Source organism: Salmo trutta, chromosome 19 (genome assembly GCF_901001165.1).
Source record: "Salmo trutta chromosome 19, fSalTru1.1, whole genome shotgun sequence".
Classification (NCBI taxonomy): Eukaryota; Metazoa; Chordata; class Actinopteri; order Salmoniformes; family Salmonidae; genus Salmo; species Salmo trutta.
In genome coordinates this window covers 12905657-12921796 of record NC_042975.1, presented here as the reverse complement: position 1 = coordinate 12921796, position 16140 = coordinate 12905657, and the positions used below count along the sequence as shown (strand labels likewise).

The following is a 16140-nucleotide window of genomic DNA, read 5'->3' as shown; positions in this document are numbered from 1 at the left end:
ATTTCGGATTGTTCTTATTTTCCTCAATTAAGTTGGAAAAATAGGATGATCGAGCAGCAGTGAGGGCTCTTCGATACTGCACGGTACTGTCTTTCCAAGCTAGTCGGAAGACTTCCAGTTTGGTGTGGCGCCATTTCCGTTCCAATTTTCTGGAAGCTTGCTTCAGAGCTCGTGTATTTTCTGTATACCAGGGAGCTAGTTTCTTATGACAGATGTTTTTAATTTTTAGGGGTGCAACTGCATCTAGGGTATTGCGCAAGGTTAAATTGAGTTCCTCGGTTAGGTGGTTAACTGATTTTTGTCCTCCGACGTCCTTGGGTAGGCAGAGGGAGTCTGGAAGGGCATCAAGGAATCTTTGGGTTGTCTGAGAATTTATAGCACGACTTTTAATGCTCCTTGGTTGGGGTCTGAGCAGATTATTTGTTGCAATTGTAAACGCAATAAAATGGTGGTCCGATAATCCAGGATTATGAGGAAAAACATTAAGATCCACAACATTTATTCCATGGGACAAAACTAGGTCCAGAGTATGACTGTGGCAGTGAGTAGGTCCAGAGACATGTTGGACAAAACCCACTGAGTCGATGATGGCTCCGAAAGCCTTTTGGAGTGGGTCTGTGGACTTTTCCATGTGAATGTTAAAGTCCCCAAAAATTAGAATATTATCTGCTATGACTACAAGATCCGATAGGAATTCAGGGAACTCAGTGAGGAACACTGCATATGGCCCAGGAGGCCTGTAAACAGTAGCTATAAAAAGTGAGTGAGTAGGCTGCATAGATTTCATGACTAGAAGCTCAAAAGACGAAAACGTCGTTGTTTTTTTTTTTGTAAATTGAAATTTGCTATCGTAGATGTTAGCAACACCTCCGCCTTTGCCGGATGCACGGGGGGTATGGTCACTAGTGTAACCAGGAGGTGAGGCCTCATTTAACACAGTAAATTCATCAGGCTTAAGCCATGTTTCAGTCAAGCCAATCACATCAAGATTATGATCAGTGATTAGTTCATTGACTATAACTGCCTTGGAAGTGAGGGATCTAACATTAAGTAACCCAATTTTGAGATGTGAAGTATCACAATCTCTTTCAATAATGGCCATAGAAACTGCCAGAGGTCCAAAAGTATACAGAATGGTGTCGTCTGCGTAGAGGTGGATCAGAGAATCACCAGCAGCGAGAGCGACATCATTGATGTATACAGAGAAGAGAGTCGGCCCGAGAATTGAACCCTGTGGCACCCCCATAGAGACTGCCAGAGGTCCGGACTGGCATTCTCTCTGGGGGTGCCACAGGGTTCAATTCTTGGGCCGACTCTCTTCTCTGTATACATCAATGATGTCGCTCTCGCTGCTGGTGATTCAACAGGCCCTCCGATTTGACACACTGAACTCTATCAGAGAAGTAGTTGGTGAACCAGGTGAGGCAATCATTTGAGAAACCAAGGCTGTTGAGTCTGCCAGTAAGAATGTGGTGATTGACAGAGTCGAAAGCCTTGGCCAGGTCGATGAATACGGCTGCACAGTAATGTCTCTTATCGATGGCGGTTATGATATCGTTTAGGTCCTTGAGCGTGGATGAGGTGCACCCATGACCAGCTCTAAAACCAGATTGCATAGCGGAGAATGTACGGTGGGATTCGAAATTGTCGGTAATCTGTTTGTTGACTTGGCTTTTGAAGACCTTAGAAAGGCAGGGTAGGATAGATATAGGTCTGTAGCAATTTGGGTGTAGAGTGTCTCCCCCGATGACCGCGGCAGCTTTCCAATCTTTGGGAATCTCAGACGATATGAAAGAGAGGTTGAACAAGCTAGTAATAGGGGTTGCAACAATTTCGGCAGGAAATTTTAGAAAGAGAGGGTCCAGATTGTCTTGCCCGGCTGATTTGTAGGGGTCCAGATGTTTCAGCTCTTTCAGAGCATCAGCTATCTTGATGTCCCAGTTTAGGTCACCTAGCAGCAAGAGCTCTGAAGATAGATGGGGGGAAATCAATTCACATATGGTGTCCAGGGCACAGCTGGGGACAGAGGGCGGTCTATAGCAAGCGGCAATGGTGAGAGACTTGTTTCTGGAAAGGTGGAGTTTTAAAAGTAGAAGCTTGAATTGTTTGGGTACAGACCTGGATAGTTGGACAGAACTCTGCAGGCTATCTCTGCAGTAAATTGCAACACCGCCCCCTTTGGCAGTTCTATCTTGTCGGAAAATGTTATAGTTAGGGATGGAAATTTCTGGGTTTTTGGTGGTCTTCCTAAGCCAGGATTCAGACACGGCTAGGACATCCGGGTTGGCAGAGTGTGCTAAAGCAGTGAATAAAACAAACTTAGGGAGGAGGCTTCTAATGTTAACATGCATGAAATCAAGGCTTTTACGGTTACAGAAGTCAACAAATGAGAGCACCTGGGGAGTAGGACTGGAGATAGGCCCTGCAGGGCCTGGCTTAACCTCTACATCACCAGAGGAACAGAGGAGGAGTAGGATAAGGTTACGGCTAAAGGCTATCAGAACTGGTCGTCTAGTCTGTTCGGAACAGAGAGTAAAAGGAGCAGGTTTCTGGCCGCGATAGAATAGATTCAAGGCATAATGTACACACAAAGGTATGGTAGGATGTGAGTACATTGGAGGTAAACCTAGGCATTGAGTAATGATGAGAGAGATATTGTCTCTAGAGACGTTTAAACCAGGTGATGTCACCACATATGTGGGAGGTGGAACTAAATGGTTGGTTAACTAGGGGGCATTATTTTCACGTCCGGATAAAAAACGTACCCGATTTAAACTGGTTACTACTTTTGCCCAGAAACGAGAATATGCATATTATTAGTAGATTTGGATAGAAAACACTCTAAAGTTTCTAAAACTGTTTGAATGTTGTCCCTGAGTATAACAGAACTCACATGGCAGGCCAAAACCTGAGAAGATTCCATGCAGGAAGTGCCCTGTCTGACAATTTGTTGTCCTTCTGTGGCACTCTATCGACATTACAGCATCTGTGCTGTTAAGTGACACTTTCTAAGGCTTCCATTGGCTCTCTAAAGCGTTCAGAAAGAGGAATGACGTGTCTCCTGTCTTTGGGCAAAGTACAGCAGCAGAGTTTGTAAGTGGCCTGCCTGGGGACAGTGAGACTGAGATGCGCATTCACGAGACTTCTCAATTTTTTTCTTTCAGTCTTTGAATGAATACAACGTTGTCCGTTTGGAATATTATCGCTATTTTACGAGAAAAATAGCATAAAAATTGATTTTAAACAGCGTTTGACATGCTTCGAAGTACGGTAATGGAATATTTAGAATTTTTTGGTCACGAAATGTGCTTGCGCGTCACCCTTCGGATAGTGACCTGAACGCACGAGCAAAACGGAGGTATTTGGATATAACTATGGATTATTTGGAACCAAAACAACATTTGTTGTTGAAGTAGAAGTCCTGGGAGTGCATTCTGACGAAGAACAGCAAAGGTAATCCAATTTTTCTAATAGTAATTCTGAGTTTAGGTTGCCCCAAACTTGGTGGGTGTCAAATTAGCTAGCCTGTGATGGCCGAGCTATGTACTCAGAATATTGCAAAATGTGCTTTCGCCGAAAAGCTATTTTAAAATCTGACATAGCGTTTGCATAAAGGAGTTCTGTATCTATAATTCTTAAAATAATTGTCAAACGCTGTTTAAAATCAATTTTTATGCGATTTTTCTCGTAAAAAAAGCGATAATATTCCGACCGGGAAACCCTGTTTTCGTTCAAAGACTCAAAATCTAAAATGGACTCTTCTCTTGCACGCGCACACCCGTCTCATTGTTCTCAGATTGACCACTATCCAAATGCGCTACTGTTTTTCAGCCATGGGCTGCAAAGTCATCATTCAATGTTCTGGCGCCTTCTGAGAGCCTATGGGAGCCTCAGGAAGTGTCACGTTACAGCAGAGATCCTTTGTTTTCAATAAAGAGAGTGTAGAAGGCCAAGAAATGGTCAGAGAGGGCACTTCCTGTACAGAATCTTCTCAGGTTTTTGCCTGCCATATGAGTTCTGTTATACTCACAGACACAATTCAAACAGTTTTAGAAACTTTGGAGTGTTTTCTATCCAAAGCTAATAATTATATGCATATTCTAGTTTCTGGGCAGTAGTAATAACCAGATTAAATCGGGTATGTTTTTTATCCGGATGTGAAAATACTGCCCCCTACCCTAGAGAGGTTAACTGATGACCGCTAGTGGTTACCTGACTACTAGCTAGTAGCTAGTGAGCTGGCTAGCTTCTGTTGGGGGATTCCGGTTCCGAGGTAAATAAAAACACCTTAGAAAAAACAGATCTACACCACATAGGGTGAGGCAGTTTGTAGGAGAGTATTTTGAAGTTGAGGTTTAGAAAAATATTAAAAAGATATGCGAAGAAAAAGATATAAACAGATATATACACGGGACATGACAAGACGAAGGACAAAGACGTCTGACTGCTACGCCATCTTGGATGATGTATGCCGTGTTGCTTCAATATATCCACATAATTTTCCTCCCTCATGATGCCATCTATTTTGTGATGTGCACCAGTCCCTCCTAGAGCAAAGCACCCCCACAACATGATGCTGCCACCCCTGTGCTTCACGGTTGGGATGGTGTTCTTTGGCTTGCAAGCCTCCCCCTTTTTCCTCCAAACATAATGATGGTCATTATGGCCAAACAGTTCCATTTTTGTTTCATCTGACCAGAGGACATTTCTCCAAAAAGGACAATCTTTGTCCCCATGTGCAGTTGCAAACCGTAGTCTGGCTTTTCTATGGTGGTTTTGGAGCAGTGGCTTCTTCCTTGCTGCGTGGCCTTTCAGGTAATGTCGATATAGGACTCGTTTTACTGTGGTTATAGATACTTTTGTACCGGTTTCCTCCAGCATTTTCACAAGGTCCTTTGCTGTTCTGGGATTGATTTGCACTTTTTGCACCAAGTACGTTCATCTCTAGGAAACAGAACGTGTCTCTTTCCTGAGCGGTATGAAGGCTGCGTGGTTCCATGGTGTTTATACTTACTATTGTACTTACTATTGTTTGTACAGATGAACATGGTACCTTCAGGCGTTTGGAAATTGCTCCCAAGGATGAACCAGACTTGGGATTTGTTTTCTGAGGTCTTGGCTGATTTCTTTTGATTTTCCCATGATGTCAAGCAAAGAGGCACTGAGTTTGAAGGTAGGCCTTGAAATACATCCACAGGTAAACTGCCAATTGAGTCAAACGATGTCAATTAGCCTATCAGAAGCTTCTAAAGCCATGACATTTTCGGGAATTTTCCAAGCTGTTTAAAGGCACAGTCAACTTAGTGTATGTAGACTTCTGACCCACTGGAATTGTGATACAGTGAATTATAAGTGAAATAATCTGTCTGTAAACAATTGTTGGAAAAATTACTTGTGTCATGCTCAAAGTAGATGTCCTAACCGACTTGCCAAAATTATAGTTTGTTAACAAGAAATTTGCGGAGTGGTTGAAAAACGAGTTTAATTGACTCCAACCTAAGTGTATGTAAACTTCCGACTTCAACTGTACGTACACGTTCCAAAGGTATGTTATTATATGGCCTATTACAGTCACAAACCCAGTGCACTTGACTTGGGTAATAAAAGATATGCCCAGTTCCAACCAAACCCTAGTGTACTATAGATACTGTCACCTCAGAGATTATTGGCACCCTTGATAAAGAAGAGACTATTAAATAAATAATAAAAATACTGAGCTATATTGTATTATATTATTTTATACTAATACATGTATTATTATTTTATCTATAAAAAGATATGGAGCAAAAGTATTGCCACCTGTTTTCAATACTCCGGCACCCTCCACTTGCAAGGATAACAGCACAGCTTTTTTATAAAACGCTTTATCAGGTTGGAGAACATATTGGAAAGGATCTTAGACTATTTCTTCATACTGGATCTTTCCAGATCCTTAACCTCCGTCATCCATTTGGAAAAGAACAAGAATCATGGTTATAAGCACATATCCCACCCCTCCCGGCCCTTATCCAAGTACAAAATGAAAATATATTTTTCAATGCAATATAATTACTTATACAAATATAGGCATAAAAACCTCAAGTCTTTTGAAATCACCTATACTCATTTCTGGTGGGAAAAACAGATATTTAGCTTTCACCTCCACTATTCCTAATGAACAGGGCTCCATTTTTTTCCTAGCTATAACAAATGTATTACAATTTTTTAAATAGATTGAAATTTAGTCAGTCAAAAAACACATCATATTATATAATATTCACACACAGCAAACATGTATATCTTCTTTCTTACATGATTATGTATTTGGATAGAAAGCAAGCCTATAATGTCACAGGAAGGGTATAGCTGGCTCTAGCATGTGTCCTCAGATCCGGAGTGCAGGGGGCTGGTTCCGGTGTGTGTCTTCAGCCCCTGGGCAACACTTCTTCTCTGTTTGTCCTCCCCTTCATCCTCTCCCTCTCTTTTCTGCTGTCATCTGCCTGATGCCTCACTCTTCTCTCTGCACCTCATAGTTCCCCAAGGATACCTGTAAGGGAGATGGAAATAGAGAGACAGGAAAGGTTATAATCTTATGGACAATTTCAAAGGGGCAAGTATTGAAACGAACACCATGCAAGAGGCTACAGTTTCCTCACCGAGTTGATTCTCTCTTCCAGTAGTCAGGTTGGAGTCTCTTCTCCTCTTCTGTCTGTTGGCTTCAATGGTGTATATCCTCCATTCCTCTCATCTTCAACTTCTCCCCCAAGATCACAAATGAGTACTGTATTATTGATCTACTAGTGTCACACATGACAAAATGTTTACCATCCATTTTTACTGTGTTAACATTGAATTATGTTACCTTAAAGTTCACTGTGATATACAGTAAACTAGTGTTTTTTTTTATTGTTGAAGCTCGCATTATATGAGCATGTTATGCTTTGCAATGTTAATGAAATGGATAAGTGATCTACTAGTGGCACATGTGACAAAATGTTTACCATCCATTTTTACTGTGTTCAAACCTCTTAAGGATCTGCCCCTTTTTTTCAATTTTTGCCTAAAATGACATACCCAAATCTAACTGTATGTAACTCAGACTCTGAAGCAAGGATATGCATATTCTTGGCACCATTTGAAAGGAAACATTTTGAAGTTTGTGGAAATGTGAAAGGAATGTAGGAGAATATAACACAATAGATCTGGTAAACGATAATACAAAGAAAAAAACAATTGTTCTTTTTTTTTTGTACCATCTTTGAAATGCAAGAGAAAGGCCATAATGTATTATTCCAGCACAGCTGCAATTTAGAGTTTGGCCACTAGATAGCAGCAGTGTATATGCAAAGTTTTAGACTGATCCAAGGAACCATTGCATTTCAGTTCAGAATTTTGTATCAAGACTGTGCAAATGTGCCTAATTTGTTTATTAATAACTTTTCATGTTCAAAACTGTGCACTCTCCTCAGACAATAGCATGGTATTCTTTCACTGTAAAATCTACTGTAAATTGGACAGTGCAGTTAGATTAAGAAGAATGTAACATTTCTGACAATATCAGATATGTCTATGTCCTGGGAAATGTTCTTGTACTTACAACCTCATGCTAATCGCATTAGCCTACGTTAGCTCAACCATCCCATGGACGGGACACCGATCCCGAAAATGTTAAAATTGAACTAGGTTCCCTAACATTTCACTGTAATATACAGTAAACTAGTGTTTTTCCAATGTTGGAGCTGGCATAATACGGGAATGTTATGTTTTGCAATGTTAATGACATTGGATTATTGATCTGCTAGTGGCACACATAAAAAAGTATACCAGCCATTTTAACAGTGATTATATACAGTCGTGGCCAACAGGTTTGACACAAATATAAATTTTCACAAAGTCTGCTGCCTCAGTTTGTATGATGGCAATTTGCATATACTCCAGAATGTTATGAAGAGTGATCAGATGAATTGCAATTAATTGCAAAGTCTCTCTTTGCCATGCAAATGACCTGAATCCCCCAAAAACATTTCCACTGCATTTCAGCCCTGCCACAAAAGGACCAGCTGACAAGTCAGTGATTATCTCATTAACACAGGTGTGAGTGTTGACGAAGACAAGGTTGGAGATCACTCTGTCATGCTGATTGAGTTCGAATAACAGACTGGAAGCTTCAAAAGGAGGGTGGTGCTTGGAATCATTGTTCTTCCTCTGTCAACCATGGTTACCTGCAAGGAAACACGTGCCGTCATCATTGCTTTGCACAAAAAGGGCTTCACAGGCAAGGATATTGCTGCCAGTAAGATTGCACCTAAATCAACCATTTATCGGATCATCAAGAACTTCAAGGAGAGCGGTTCAATTGTTGTGAAGAAGGCTTCAGGGTGCCCAAGAAAGTCCAGCAAGCGCCAGGACCGTCTCCTAAAGTTGATTCAGCTGCGGTATCGGGGCACCACCAGTACAGAGCTTGCTCAGGAATGGTAGCAGGCAGGTGTGAGTGCATCTGCACGCACAGTGAGGTGAAGACTTTTGGAGGATGGCCTGGTGTAAAGAAGGGCAGCAAAGAAGCCACTTCTCTCCAGGAAAAACATCAGGGACAGACTGATATTCTGCAAAGGGTACAGGAATTGGACTGCTGAGGACTGGGGTAAAGTCATTTTCTCTGATGAATCCCCGGTCCGATTGTTTGGGGCATCCGGAAAAAAAGCTTGTCCAGAGAAGACAAGGTGAGCGCTACCATCAGTCCTGTGTCATGCCGACAGTAAAGCATCCTGAGACCATTCATGTGTGGGGTTGCTTCTCAGCTAAGGGAGTGGGCTCACTCACAATTTTGCCTAAGAACACAGCCATGAATAAAGAATGGTACCAACACATCCTCCGAGAGGAACTTCTCCCAACCATCCAGGAACAGTTTGGTGACGAACAATGCCTTTTCCAGCATGATGGAGCACCTTGCCATAAGGCAATAGTGATAACTAAGTGGCTCGGGGAACAAAACGTCCATGGCCAGGAAACTCCCCAGACCTGTTGAGGATCTTATCCCGATCTAATCCCGGTATTGGGATTCATTGTCATGTGACCATGGCGGGGAATTCAAAACTGCAAGAGTAATCATTTCAAATAATCAAATAATCAACTATTTTCCTCCATTTGAAAGATATATCTCCTAAATCTAACCACGCTTTCCGATTTTCAGAGGCATTACGGAGAATGCATAAAGTTAGGTTATGTGAGGAGAGTACATTGACAATAGCTGCATGTAATGTTTAGCCAATTCAAAGAAGGGCATCAACAGACAGAAAACTAGCTAGAATTATGCACTTACCTTTGACAATCTGCATCAGATGACACTCATAGGACATTATGTTAAACAATACATGCATTTTTAGTTCCATCAAGTTCATATTTATATCCAAAAACAGCATTTACAGTCGCGGTGAAATTCAGAATTTTTTTCGGCTCGAATGCACCCAGTGAATCCAGCATTACAAATCACGGAATTACTATTCGAAAACATTGGTAAATTATAATATTGTCATTCAAAGAATAATATATTATCATCTCGTAATTGCTACCGAATGGCCAGATCTCAAAATAACTTTACTGGGAAATCACATTTTGCATAAACTGGGTACTATGCTAACAACAATAAGCTATATGCTAAGCTAAGCTAAGCTATACCGTTAGCATTAGCATCATCTAATATCGATAATAACATTCTAAATATCCCCTTACCTTTGATTATCTCCATCAGAAGGCGCTGCCAGAGATCCCAGGTCCAGAACAAATGTGGTTTCTTTTGACAAAGTTCATAATTTATGTCCAAATAGTTAGCGTTCAGTAGGCTCCCACAAAATGAGGTGGGCAGTGTAAAGTCACGTCGAAAAGCTAAAGAAAACCTAGTAAATAATCTATTTACGTTTGTTTAAACATGTCAAACGTTGTTTAGCATGAATCTTTTGGTCCATTTTTAACGTGAAACATCAGTAAACATCGGTAATATTTTCACACAACCTATCAAGTGTCTAGAATAAACGATTATGACAAAGGCACTCTTCTCAGATTCATGCGCAGGCGCAAAAAATGAAGTGATGACGTGTCAACTTGTAAGCTTTCTAATTCGGTCTGTATTCATGACAGATGCTTCCAACAACTTTCTAAAGATCGTTGACATCTAGTGGAAGCAGTAGGAGTTGCGAACTGAATCCTTTCTCACTGTGGTATCTTTAAAACAATGACACTAAATAGTACAGTCACAAAATTCTCATTTTTTTAAATCTATTTTTCACAGGTTTTTGCCTGCAATATGAATTTTGTTATACTTACAGACACCATTCAAACTGTTTTAGAAAATTCAGAGTGTTTTCTATCCAAACCTAAACAATAATATGCATATTCTAGCTTCTGAGTTGGTGTAGGAGGCAGTTAAAAATGCGCACATATTTTTTTCCAAAATTCTCAATACTGCCCCCTAGCCCGTAGAGGTTAATCCCATTGAGAACTTGTGGTCAATCCTCAAGAGGCGGGTGGACAAACAAAAACCCACAAATTCTGACAAACTCCAAGAATTGATTATGCAAGAATGGGCTGCCATCAGTCAGGATGTGGCCCAGAAGTTAATTGACAGCATGCCAGGGCGGATTGCAGAGGTCTTGAAAAAGTAGGGTCAACACTGCAAATATTGACTCTTTGCATCAACTTCATGTAATTGTCAATAAAAGCCTTTGACACTTATGAAATGCTTGTAATTATACTTCAGTATTCCATAGTAACATCTGACAAAAATATCTAAACACTGAGGCAGCAGACTTTGTGGAAATTAATATTTGTGTCATTCTCAAAACTTTTGGCCACGACTGTATATATATATTTGTTTTAACATAGGGGTCATAAAAGTTCACTGCAATATAACTACTTTAAAAAATAGATAAAGAATGTTGGGATAGAACAAGAGTATTTACTTAACACGTTTTAACATTTTAAATCTGTCTTTAATGAAATACAAACAAAAAACAGATGTTGTTTTGTGTGTTTGTATGTCATGACTGTACACACATCTTGCTTTAATAATTTAACATTTGCTAAACAGCACCCCCGTTAGGCTACTGCAGCCTATGCTGCCTCACACTAACCGTGATATCAAAGTTTTTTTATATCGAAAATGAAATAAACGATTAGGTATAATTTTGATTATGGAAGGTGAAATAAGTGTGGTTCAAACTGTTTGCTTGCAATGATTTGTAGCTATCGTCTATCTGTGCATGACAGTACATCCGACTGTTTCACAAACATGAAACACGCGATACCGTAAAGTGTTGAGTATTCACGCACACCAATTCAGGAGGAAATTGAAGAGTGTATGGTTTAACCGCGTTTTGGGTGTGTCGGCATAGAAAATCTGTCTCCCCCAGCAAGTGGTGTTTTTTGTTGTTGTTTCGCCCACCAAGCAATTACTTTTGACAGCATCCATGTCTCTCCGCCCTAAATCGTCCACAAGTCAGCACGGAGGGCTGTCTGGCTTCCGTGTACCATTTGGATTGGTGGATACCTCTCATTATTGTAATCTTTTTAAAATATTCTGTGAGGCTTGATGACGTCAGCCTCGTGTATTCAATGGAGAGAAATGCTACGCTAACTGGCCTCATGTCATGAATATATATGCATAGGCACTCGTGACAACACCGAGATATTGTTTTTTCTCAAAGTTGTCGGGATGTCACGTGTTCTACTTATATCAGTACACTCGTAACAATTTGCACATTACGAAACTTCTATTTCATAAAATAAACCTCACGTAACAAATAAGCCATTCATTTTTTTGTTGTTGACCAAACCCTACACTCTCTCATTGACCTCCATACAAAAAGTCAGTATGTCCATAATCTTTGGTGTTGGCTCACTTGACTCTCCAAAAGCCGTTTTTGTTTTGTAAACAAATAGGTGGTGGGCGGACGCCGAAATAACGTGAAGGTGATCGAACTACGTCGAGGGAGGTGCAGATTTTTTTTGTATATGACAATGAAATATTCTTATGATTACTGTAAATGTTTTTTTCAGATTCAATTATTACATATTTTCTCAGAAAAAGTATATTTCAAAACTGTTTGCTCTTTGCGAACTGCTAAACTTGGAACCAATCGGAAATCCCGTACGTGTTCTGATTGGTTCCAGGTATGTACTACGGCTGCTTCTATCTACCATGTAAACACAGCCTCTGATCTCCTGGCAGTGTGTTAATAGGAACTAACGTTAGCTCCCAACGACAGAAATAAGATAAATATATTTTTTCCAGTGTACTTGAAATATGCAGGATGCAATAGGAATGGTCTTGATCACATAGCCTACCTGGTTAAATAAAGGTGAAAAAAAAAACATGAAGAGCTAACTCCGTTTACCATTTAGCCAATTTATTGAAAGCTAGCCAAAGTTACAGTTGACAAGCTTAACGAGCTAATACTGTAAGTTAAACGTAATGTGCCTGCTCAGGAAACTAGTGTTTCATTAGTTATCTCTGTCAGTGAATCCAATGTTGAATCATGTTTTGGCATGATCGTCGTATTTCAAGTAACTAGCTGCAGGCTTAAAGTAACATTCAACCATATAATTTGTACAAAAACCCGAATAAAAGCATGTAGATATAAAGGTGTGTGTCGTATGCTAGAATGGAGCTGCATATGCATATTAGCCAATATATATTTCATACCTTGCAATACGATCTTCTCAACAAAAATAAATAAATCATATGCTCTGCAACGAGAACCAGATGAGTTCTCAGAAAGCAGCTGCCCAATACCATGGTGGGCATGCATAATGTTGGAGTCATTGGAATATAAGGTATGGATAATGATAAACAGCCAGTGGCATTATAGAAATAGCAGTTGGGAAATTATTGTTTGAGTTTCAAATACTAAATATTCAGTGAATGAGTATATTTAGGTGGTTTAAATGATTAACTTTCCTACTAACCTAAAAGTGGACGGTGCCAAAATCTTGGCAATTTATTTTGCTCTTATCCAGAGCAACTTACAGTAGTGAGTGCATACAATACATACTTTTTTAATCTGAACTGGCCCCCCATGGGAATTGAACCCACAACCCTGGCGTTGCAAGCTCCATGCTCTACCAACTGAGCGACACATAACCTACTAACTATGACTGAGTGTGAGACATGTTTTCCATAATGTACAATCCATGCACATACATTCAAACAAAGAACACCATCACAAATAGTGATTCACCATTTGAGTACAGCGACAAATAGCAAAGGTGTCTCTCAGGTAGTATTTTTAGTATCTGAATATAGTGTAACCTAACAATCAATGTATATCAAGTGCAGTGGAGGGCACAATCTTACAATGCTGCAGTCCAGAAATGAGAGCTTTACCATCTATGCCAAAAGCCTGGGCCTCTGACGGAGACTGTAAAACTGTCATAACACATGCTTCGGTATTCCTCCTCTTCTAGAAGTGTGTGTACCCCGGCCCCATAGTCGTATTGAAAGGATCCCACCCTGGTCACCAATGTAGCTGACCAATGTAAAGATAGATAAGTGCCTTAGCAGAATGCTTGTGTGGTCCAGAGACAAGAACTCTACCATCTATGGCAAAAGCCTGTGCTCCTGATGGGGACAATGTGTTTGTTACCTGTTAAACTGATTCTACATTGAATATAGTCTTTGAGATGCTCAAACCAGGATGTGTATCTGTAGTTGGTGTTCTTCAACTCTAAAATGCACTAGACTAAGACAATCCACACAAAAAAAGACAACAGGAAAATGCATATGTGGTCTCAATGTCTAAATAGGGACAGCAGGTCTAGTTCAAACTGCTGTAGGATGGTTCTCCTCACAGGTGACTGAATCAGCCCATGCTTGGTGGGGAGCAGGACAGGAGAGCTGAAAAGTCAATGCGAGACAAAAGTGAGAGACAATAATTAATCAAATAAATCACAGCAAAGCATGTAACTTAGTTTGACCTAGAAAATGAACATCCTGACAGTCTGAGGCAGGGTGCTCTGCAATCATCCTACCCCAACTATTGACAGGAAATTTGTAATTTTTTTATTTGTCAGTATGAAGGAAATTACTGGTTCCTGCCTTGATGACTATTAGCTTTACACTACTTGTCCTATAGATTTTTGTAGTCTTCAATTATTACTTGTTATAAACTGATAGCTTTTGGTTTTTATTAACAAATAAACAAAAGGGAAAGTCACATGCAAACAAGCATACATAAACTATTTACATTGCCAGCAATCCTAAACAAACAAATCATATTCATTAATAATACAACAAGTTTTAATTGCCTTTTTGTTTTTAATCGGATAGCTAAAACGCTCCTTGTCCCGGGAATGACGACATGTTAGCTAGTGATTAAATCAAGAGAGGAAGGAAGAGAGGCTCAACTGGGCGGAAAATCAGTCTCCCTCCAGCAGGTGCCATTTTTGGGGGTTGTTTCGCCCAATGAGTGTTGAATTTGGTCAACAAAAAAACGATTGGCTTACTTTCTACTTGAGGTTCGAATATATGTTTTGTCATGCTTAAGTCGTTACATGTGTAATTATATAAGTACAACACGTGACACCCCGGCAACTTTGAGAAAAAAACCACTATCTCGGAGTTGTCTCGAGATGGCTATGTGTATATATGGTATGAGGCTAGTAGATGGGCTGGCTGACAACGTCATGAAAACGATGTATGTACTTCCATGGGACAGCCTGATGTGATTCTGGATGGTCAGATTTCTGACAGGAAACTGCAATGTGGCTCGTTTTATCTTGTTATTGATACCATGTCTTGTTTTGACCAATTTCATGTCAATGCTAATTGTAACTAACTACTACTAGCTAGCTACATTACTATCGGTATTTTAATACTAAGGTTGCTGCGTTGGGATTCATGTTACAGCTTGCATTGATGGTATCACGTTTCTATAACTAAATAGTTATATTACAAATACAATAAATACTTTACCTGATAACGTTAGCAGTTTGTCGGATGGAGAACCCTCTCCAGCTTTCAAAAGCGGTGTGTGTTTAATACCTTCGATAAGGAGAACGTGATTGGCAGACTTGATCAGCAGAGATGGGTCGTCACCACAGCCACAAAGTCAAAGACAGGATAAAACTGCTCCAATAGAAATCCCCAATCACGCTTGTAGGCGATGTAGTGGCGACCTTGGCTAGCTAAGCTCATGCGTGGAAATACTGCCTCCCGCTGGATGCAATAATACATTCATAAGATAACTTTTAAACTCCAACAACAAGATCTCTCCTGGAGGGAAATTCTTCTGGAATGCATATATTACTGAGAAACCCCCCGGCATTCTTACAACTCTATCATAGGTCTGTACAACTGTCACCTCTGGCATTTATTTTATTTTGCGTACTTTAACTTTTGAAAGTCAATTCTTGTGCTTTTTATTTATTTTTACTTTTAATGTTATTTTATGTTTCTTCAGAGAATATATAACGTTACGTGTCGTAACGTCCTATATTTGTTTTGTTATTGTATTGTAAATAGAAATGTTATATTAATAAAAATAAGAAAAAATATTGTGGTAATGGGATGTATTTTTCGACCTCAGCTTGCAATCTTCTCATGATGTTTGCCCTTACTCGTAGTTACTTGTCTTAACCCAAAATAGTTTTTTTCCAATAGCTGCATTGTTTTTAAAATGTAATGTAGACAAACACATTGACACATCTTGAGATACATTTTTATTTCAAAATCTACAAGTAAAACATACAGTTTCACAAAAATGTTCACAGAAATTTCACATTTTAAAATTGGCTGGACTTTGGCAGATTTAAAATACACTATATATACAAAAGTATGTGGACACCCCTTCAAATGAGTGGATTCGGCTATTTCAGCCACACTCGTTGCTGACAGGTGTATAAAATCGAGCACACAGCCATGCAAACTCCATAGACAAACATTGGCAGTAGAATGGCCTTACTGAGGAGCTCAGTGACTTTCAACGTGGCATCGTCATAGAATGCCACCTTTCCAACAAGTCAGTCTGTCAAATTTCTGGCCTGCTAGAGCTGTCCCGGTCAACTGTAAGTGCTGTTATTGTGAAATGGAAATTTTGATTGGGTTTGTAGAAACCCAAATCGATTGGGTTTCTACAATGAGACAAGTTATACTTTTTCCGCATTAACCTC

At 39.9% G+C, this 16140-nt stretch overlaps 1 long non-coding RNA gene across 1 annotated transcript; it reads right to left on the bottom strand.

Moving 5' to 3' along the window:
- Positions 1 to 5848: 5848 nt before the first annotated feature.
- LOC115154005 (uncharacterized) lies at positions 5849 to 15026 on the bottom strand. Its single transcript, XR_003867806.1, has 4 exons — positions 14945 to 15026; positions 12677 to 13867; positions 6636 to 6733; positions 5849 to 6526 (listed from the first exon to the last, which is right to left on the bottom strand). It is a non-coding gene; the product is annotated as an uncharacterized LOC115154005 (long non-coding RNA).
- Positions 15027 to 16140: the final 1114 nt, after the last annotated feature.